The sequence below is a fragment of the Chenopodium album genome, chromosome 19 (genome assembly GCF_948465745.1).
Source record: "Chenopodium album chromosome 19, dcCheAlbu1.1, whole genome shotgun sequence".
Taxonomy (NCBI): Eukaryota; Viridiplantae; Streptophyta; class Magnoliopsida; order Caryophyllales; family Amaranthaceae; genus Chenopodium; species Chenopodium album.
Genome location: NC_137852.1, coordinates 40799134 through 40808938, shown reverse-complemented (window position 1 = coordinate 40808938; position 9805 = coordinate 40799134).

The following is a 9805-nucleotide window of genomic DNA, read 5'->3' as shown; positions in this document are numbered from 1 at the left end:
ATAATGTGCAAAAGAATGAAGAATAAGTACAAAGTGAGTCTAGAAGGACTTGAAAAGAATTCTAAATCATCGTTGCCTTATTTATTTACTCTAAACCTACCGTACGTGTGCCTATTTGGAGCTTTTCATCATAGTCAAAGTAAAACATTTGTCGATGTTCTTTCTTAATTATTAGAATGAAATTTAAACTTAAAAAGGGTGCTAAGACTTACTTGGTTGTAAGATAAGGGAAATGATCGTTCTCATTGAAAGAGAATTGAAAGGTGTCTAATATCCAGAATTTGGTTGTTGGTGGTGCTCCAAAACTCTGTGGTGCATCTTTTTGCGGACCACTTTTAATTTATCAATAATGACAATAAGTACACCATTGTAACAAACATTCAATAGCTAGCCCTGACCCTTTGAGGCAAGGTTTGAGGAAGTTGACCCGTTTAGGTTATTCAACGAATTCACCTTTAATTCATTTGAACACATTTTGAATGTTAGTTCCTTCGACAACATTAATTATTATATTGATCACAAACACTTGATCCCTTTTTATGCTTAACTTTACATTATACGTAGATCATTACATGATCTGCTTTTAATAATTCAATATTTACAGTATATTAACAGGGAATCCAATTTTCTTTACGAATAAAATTACTCGCAGATGGCAAATGGCAGATGGGTGAAAGGTGAACTGTAAGAAATTTACATCTCATGTTACTTTGCTCCAGGCTAAACAATAGAACGAAAGCGAGATGAGAATTGATAACACCCACGAGAATGACTAGAATTGAATCATGCTCGACTTAGTTCTTGTTTTGAGTATAAAGATGTGTCGTCAATTAACACTGATGAATACAAAGTTACCCATGGAAGATTCTGAAGATTATATGCATTTACTGGTGGTTTCATAAATCTTGCCGTTTCTCAGCCGAAAACTACATTCCGGTATAATATTTACAAACTCATTGACTATGGTTTAGATGCTCAGAGATAGATGACTTGATTACAGATATCAAACTAAAATGGACGATGGATCATATTCGTCATATATATCAGCATGTCCTTCACATAGTGCATTATCGATCCACAAGGTTCGGAGGGTTTACAAGGCTCGCGCACATCCTTGCTACTACAACAAAGCATAGTTTAATGTCATCTTTCAATAATGTTTTCTAGTTTTGTGCTCCTTAAGCACATCCTTGACTATCTTAGTTATTTAGTTGTTTTTATAAAAGTGTTTGATAAAAATTTTGTTTACTCAAAACTAGATTTACTGTTTAAATTGATCAATAAATACATTAGGAAAAATAATTAGTTGTTTATAATTTATCATTTACATATCTCTTTTTTCAAAAGGCTCATACAACATGCCTCTTTTGGACTTAATTGCAAACCTCTGATTTAAACCATTTTTGGACTAGTTAAACTTCTCTCTTTGCTCCAAATATTTCTCAACTTAACATCTTGTGATTACCATACAATGTAATTAATAGTAGCGTCTTAGTGATTTTGATCGAATATTAAAGGCATAAAGTTGGAATTATATATATATGAAGTATAATACTACATACATTATTGTACTCATAATTTTTGTAAGTCGTCAATCACTTGGCTTAGCTAGTACATTACATATTAGCATGTAATTTTGTGCTACAAGAAACATAAACTGATAACCAAATTTTAAAGGAAGTAATTGTTTTTTGTCATCTAACATTGTAAGAAAATATTGATTAAATTAAATAAAAAAAGATTCAAATATTAATTACATTTTTTAATTTTTATATACTACGTACTAGTCTACTAGTATACTTTTTTTTTTTTTTTTTTTTTTTTTTGGTTGAGGGGTACGGTACAACGGTATTGTGCGTATTATTGAAACTTGTTTAAACTAGTGGTTCTCTTCCCGTCAAAAAAAAAAAAAACTAGTGGTTCTCTAATTTTATATATAAAATTTAGTGAAATGTTTAAAGTAGACGAGTCCATTATTACAGAAAGACTTGTGTGAACCTGGTCCACAATAATATTATTATGGACCCGAAATTTATAAACACGCAACTGAGATTATATTGAACATAGTGACCCTTATTTTTAACATAATAACCTTATTTTTAACATAGTAACCTTTATTAAAACTTGTATAACGTTTAATATTATTGTGATTTGTGAACTTGAATACGAAGTTATAACCCTAATATTAACATAGTGACCTTTATAATTCATATTCACCAGTATATAAAATATTTCATTAAAAAATTAACATGTTATAGCTATATATTACAAAAATGACTTTTATTTCAACATAGTGACCTTATTTTTATTATAGTGACCTTTTTTTTAATAATAAAACAACTATAATTTCTCTAATATTAGTGGTCCACAATAAATTAGTGTGAACCAGGTTCAATTAAGAATTTGTACCATTATTATTAAGCCTGTTTAGTAAAAATAAAGTTGTAGATTAACATTAATGTTGTTGATTTATTAGTATAATAATGTGATTACATATAAGAGAAAGATCAGGATTCTAGGGAAAATAATATCATCATAATTATATTTTACCATTCAAAGCAAATCACATAATAAACGATCTTAATCTCCACTCTAATAATTCATCACCAATTGATGACAAGATTACATAAGAAAGATAATAATGCTTAAAGAAAAAAAAAAAAAATCCAAATAAATAAAAGCCTTACATTCTGAATTGTAAAAATTAAACATATTATGACGAAATATTAAATATATAAGTTGCAATTACCACCTCCATAAAATCACCTTCATACTAATAAATGAAGGATCAAAGCTTAAGGGACAAATCAAGCTTTGAACCCTTAGTCTTGTCATAATGATTTGTACCACCTTCATTAAGAAGAAGCAAACTTTCATTAGCCGGATGAGCATTGCCATTAGTAACATTTTTGTTGGATAATGTTGTTTCTTTGCTAGCACTTGGATTAACCGTTGGATTAGACTTGAATGGTCCTAAATTTGGGACTGCATGGTTTTCATTCCGAGCCTTAAACCAGGATATTGGAGTGCGATTAATAGATTCAAAAGGTTTTTCAGAATTATTTTCCATCCTTGGCCTATCATATGATGCCATTGGCAGATCATATATAGATGCCTTTGGCCGATCATGTGATGCCATTGGCCTATCATATGATGCCATTGGTCGATCATGTGGTGCCATTGGCCTATCATATGATGCCATCAATTCCCTTAGAGATTGTTTTGGCCACCCTCCATGCCCAATTTGAGGACTAGGCATCGACCCTGTGGACTTATGAGTCATAGACGACCCTGGATTTTGAGGACTAGGAATTTGAGGACTAGGCATCGACCCTGTGGGCTTATGAGTCATAGACGACCCTGGATTAAACCCTAAAGGTGATCGATTATTGTATGATCCATAATAAGGCATGTTATGCATACCTGAATAAGGATAGTATGGAGAAGGATAATGACTATAACCCGCCCCTTGACTTAAGCCTCCATTTTTTCTCCTCTTCGCAAGTGCCCTCTCTTGCCTGTGGGCATTTTGGTGGCCTCCTAAAGCTTGAGAGGTGGGGAAGTCCTTCTTGCAATAGTTGCAAGTGAAAACCCTAGATCTTGAAGACCTTTCTCTATTCTTGGGTTTACTATGTGAACTACTTGGCCTTAATTGATTTTGGTTGATATTAGGGCTAAGGTTTGGTTCTACTCTAGATCCCATGCTAGAGCCTTCATTTGATAGCCTTAGATCAAGCCTGACAGCTTGAGGATTAAAGCTTGAAGGCTTGGGCTCAGATTCATTCATAGTGACAATACCTTTCATTTTGTCTAAATTTTGATGTGAATCTTTTTTGAAATGAGATGTATTTGATGCAACAAAGAAGCTTAAAGCATCTTTAGGAGATGGATTGGGTTTTTCACCAAAATTCATGGTTTATTGAAGTTTATTTCTTTGATATGAAACATTAGTAATAATATACAAGGGTATTTATTGAGTTGAAATTGAAAAGGATATCTTGCATATATAGAAATGGTGATTCTAGAGTAATTATGATATATGATGCTATCAAAGTGAATCTCTTAAAAAGACTAACAAAACCTAAGATTAAGTGGTCAACTTGTCATTACTTACTAATGCTTAGATGTACAATAATTTATTTCAATAAGTATCTTGATAATGAATTTATTGAGAGCAATAATTATGACAAGTTTATGAACTAGGTGCGATTTACATATTTAAGTCTTATGTCTTTTTTTCGTACCAGGTCGGTCGACATTTTTTCTAGTACATTAGAGACATAAGTATATGTGTGATTAATTAACTTTCTTCAATTATCCTACATATAGTATCGGAAAGAAGTAATAAATGTCTTACTAGTTACCACTATAACTGATGACTTTTAATTGAGAACAGAACATATCGTGAACTCGAGTATATATAAGATCTTCTAGTAGTATAATTGAAGTTTGATTTACATTCTATCTTAATTAATATTATGTTATTGTTGCTCTCAATATATGATTTTAGTATTTTTATTTCAAGAAATATTTAAAAATGACGATATCCGGTCAACAAAGAAAGATGATTAATTATTGATGATTAAGAATGTCAAAGATAATAAAAGGACATATTGCTGATTACATACCAAAATACCCTTATTGCATATTCAATGTGCATTAGGCAAGATTCATTATTGATGATTTTGAATCCACAATTACCTTAAATCCATGATTTATGCTGAAGATTGAGTTCATATTATATCTTCTAATGTCATGATTTACTTGAAGGAAGTTTTAATAATTTAGGTTATTAATTACATTTGGATTGGATAGTACACACATTTAATTATGAGCTGTTATGTTTTGTGCTGTCCACACTTTTTTTTGAAATTAAAATTAATCAATAAATTAAAAAGCATACGACATATACAAATAATTAGATCAAATAAGGCCCTGTTCTCTTCACCTTAATTTTGCTGAACTGAAATTACTTTTACTGAACTGAAATTATTTTTGCTGAACTTAAATTACTTTTACTGAACTTAAATTAATTTTATTGAACTGAAATTATTTTTGTTGAACTGAAATTATTTTTACTGATTTTCTACTATAATTCTTCTTTAAGAAAACTGAATTTTACTGAGCTGAACTTATTTTTACTTAACTGAAATTATTTTTACTGAATTGAAATTAATTTAACTGAACTTTACTGAACTGAAATTATTTTTACTTAATATTATTTTTTTAAGGTGAAGAGAACAGGGCCTAATACTCATAGAACTTACCTATCTTAAGACTAGATTGTTGTATTTTTCTTAAAAAAAAAAAAAGAAAAGAAAAAAAAGAAAGACTAGAACGTTGTATTTTTCTTTGTGTGTGTATATATATATATATATATATATATATATATATATATATATATATATATATATATATATATATATATATATATATATATATATAAGATAATTGTATATCAGATTTTACAATTTTTCATACTTGATCTCTTTCCTAAGCTACATTATTGTTTCATTACTTTCATGTATACATACAACCTTTCACTAGAGGATCAACTGCTTTGTTGAAATTTTAAAGTCGAAGATTAGACATCAATTTTGAAGTTACATCTTATATTAATCAAAGAATCATTTTGTACTATAATGAAGACTGCCTGGAGGAAAGATCCCAACGAAAAGAGAATAAAATATTAGAATTTGACTAATAACAACAGTTCCACAAGGGATATTGATCAAAGAACACAACAGAAACAAATTCACATTACACTTGCAAGTTGCAACATTAACTTTTTACTTAAATTAATTGAAACACACATATAAACATAAGTAAACACTAAAAAAGTTTTGACCGCCCTAGTGATTATTAACTATAAAGATAAGAAGTTTGTGTACAATAGGTTATTACATGTTCAAATCTCCCGACCCCATTTATGATTTGTATTGCCCTTGTGTGACCATTCGCACCGAAAATTTAAACATAATAATCAAACAAAAAAAAGGTGTTGAAGTCAACCAAACCCATCAAAAGTGTTTAACAATTTGTTGCCTAAGATGACCTTAATAGTTCTATGAAACTCTTGAAAAGATGGGGGTATTCAATTATTTTTTTTCACCCCGTCAAAAAAAAAAATTATTATTATTTTTTTCACACATAACACAGTTATATAAGGCCTTGCAATGTTCTCTTTTAACTTATTCAAACAATATTCAGTAAGATAATTAAAGTTCACTAAAAATAATTTCTATTTAGTTAATATAATTACGTTCAGTTCAGTAAGCTCACGAAACAAATATTATAGAAAATCAGTAAAAATAATTTAAGTTGTATAATAAAAGTAATTTATGTTTTGCAAAAATAATTTAATTTTAGTAATAATAATTTCAACTCAACAAAAATGAGTTGAAGGAACAATACCAAAATTATGATAAAAAAATACATTGATTTAATCTTTAAATTAAGATAATAGGAGAAAAAACTTTATTTGTGCCTTAGTTATAGATTTTCTACATAAAATTATTAATTGTTATAAAAAAAACCTTGTTGGTTGAAAATTTTCATTGACTAGTCTTTTGTGATCATAAAAGATTAATTTGATTAATGTATGTGTGGAGTTTGTGTTTTGGCTAGAAAGTAATAATAATATTTAGGCAACATAATTTCACAATTAATGTAATAGTTAGTTTTAATCATTATAATGTAGTTATTAATACTAAAATTAATTATGTTCAATAAATATAAATTTTACCACGCAATTTATAAAAATTAGTATCTCCACGTAACAAAAATGACAAAATCAGTAAAACTAATTAATAAGTATTGAAATTCTTAACAATTGCAATTTCACCTAAACAGAAAAGGGAATAAGACATTTACTCTCTTTGTGAATATATGGATGAAAGTGTTTTATATATCATAGGAATCAATATCCATAAGTACATACGGGGAAATCTCTCAAGAAGCATGATTTAGAACGGAACTAACCTATCAAGATGCGTGATAATTTAAGTGACTAATTAAGTTACATCGTCTATTAGCATGGGACCATTTAACGAAATCAAACGAAGAGCTTGAGAACAAGACATTCTCGAAAATGTGATAAGTAAGAACTTCTCCAACCAATGAGAGACAATATCCTTTTAAAATAGTTAGATTGGATTGAACTTAGGTCTTATTCACTTCATCTTATATTTGCTGAGCTGAAATTGTTTTTATTAAATTAAAATCATTTTTGCTGAACTTTAATTATTTTTACTAAATTGTAATTATTTTTTGCTGAATTGAAATTATTTTTACTAAACTGAAATTATTTTTGTTGAACTTCAATTATTTACACTATATCCATCAAAACATATCCACTCACTATAGAAAACCAACCAAGAACAAACCCTAATCTCTGTGAAAATTGCCTACGACCTATTTTGTGAATAAAACTCACCTACTTAAAAAACAACTCAGACCACTCGAAAACCACATCAAACACCTCCCCGGAAAAGTTACATCTACCATAATCATCAAGAAATCGAACTAAGCGAGACCATTTAAGGAGATGAAGATAAATGGGAAATTTAGAAAGAAAGCAATAGGGGAGGAGAGGGAGAATGAGAAGGTATTAATGGGGAAGAACGGGGAGGAAGAGTAGTGACAAAGGGCCAGTACCTTCTAATTTTGAGGTTGGAGGTTCAAAATAAAGGTGTTAATTGGGCGGGGCGGCCGAGTCGAGGTCTAAAAAATTTGTCCACTCCTCGAGCCGGGCCAAGGTTTAGGAAGATGTGCCCAAACCCGCCTAAACAAGCCGGGTCATGCAGGCAATAAGTCTACTATGGACCCTGGTGCAGCTATAATAGATGGACCACTCATTTTACGCGGCCCACTCACTACAAACCTTATGTTATGCGGCCCAAACACACGAATTTTTATTCTTTTGAAATTTCACTCCAACAACTTCTCACTCCTCTGCACATTCATTTTGAATATTTCCTTTTTCAATTGCTGAACAACTCCTCACTCCTCTTCAAATTCATGAATCACAATGGAAGAAAAACAAGAAAAAGATGAAGAAAGGTAATTTTTTTTTTTTTGACAAGAAGAGAAAGGATTTCATTAATGAAAGATAGCCAAACGGCACTTACAAACAATTCCGAGGAAATCTAAAATTCTAATACAAATACAATTCACCTTAGAACTAGTTACATCGCAGATTTGATCAACGATCGCCTTTATAAAAATCTTCATCTGAAGCAATACAATCTGTGAGTTAGCACTAATTCGACTTGAGATCCACATATGAATAGTTGTTTGGGTGAAAAAACTCATATGGCCTTCTAGACACTTTTGGAGATTGTGAAACCCAAAATCTTCAAACTTTGACAGACGAACAAACAAATAAATTAAACCTAATAGTAGATCAAACTCCATCATAAAGATGTGATCTTTTATTGAAAGCAATTAAAAAGTTTTTTTGGGGCTTACCACCAGTAAAAATACCGATGGAAGCCCCCTACAAAAATTTACAATTGAGACCAGAAGAAAAGAGATGGAAGAGAAAGAGAGAGAAGGAGAAGATTGAAGGAAAACCTTCAAAAAAAGAAGAAAAATCTAGCAATGGAGGCTAGAAAAACCCTCCCAAGGGAGAAACCCTAGAGGGAACAAAAAACCCTCCCAAGGAGAAAACCTAGAGGGAACTTGTAGGTGTATACTTCTATGAAGAAAGGTAAATTAAATTCACTACAATATTTAAATTCATTTAAATTTCGTATAATGTACATAAATTTATGCAAAATTCTTAAGTTTTTAAAAATACAATTAAATTTAAGAAGTATTTGAGTTAAGAGTAGTAATTTGTTTATTTTCACTGAAATTTTAAGAGACTCAACAAATTATTCTACATGTAGTGATGAAGATGAATGGTTGAATCTAATCCGATCGATTTCAAGGCATGCAGTTTTACATTGCGATTGTTCAGTTATTTTTACTAAATGTTCAATATTTGTGATGCTCGGATTTTTTTACTAAATGTTCAAAATTTGCAATTGTTCAGATTTTTATACTAAATATTCAAAAGTAAAGGCGTGGTACATTCCGATTGTTCATATATTTTTACTCAATGTTCAAAATTTGCGATGTTCGTTTTCAAAAAAAAAAAAAAGAAAAAAAAATTTCGATGTTCAGATTTTTTTTACTAAATGTTCAAAGTTTGCAATCGTTCAAATTTTTTTACTAAATGTTCAAAAGTATAGGCGTGGTATATTGCGATTGTTCAGATATTTTTACTAAATGTTCAAAAAATTTCAATGTTCAGTTTGGATTTTTTTTACTAAATGTTCAAAATTTGCAACTCTTCAGAATTTTTTACTAAATGTTCAAAATATGCAATGTTCGAATTTTTTTACTAAATTAATTGATCAAATTAATAAGAACATTAAAAAATATCAATTAATCAATCATAATGAATTACGAATTGAAATCGATCAGATTAGTTTAAACAAATTCAATAGATATTAAAACAATAATTTCATCCACAAATTCATATCAAGATCAAAAATAAATTAATATTGATCACAATGAATTCATAATAATTAACTAACCTGGATTAATCTCTTTAGGAATTTCGACAATTTTCATCACGTTAAATGCAGAAAATCAATGGAAAAAATTAACCGAAAAAAAAATCAAAGAACAGAGGAGGGAGAAAATAAAAATTTGAAAAAAAAAGGAATGAATTAAAATTGAGAAAGAAATAAAAAGAGATTAGATTAAAAAAAAAAGAGAGAGATTATGTAAAGAAGGAAACAAAATATTAACAAAA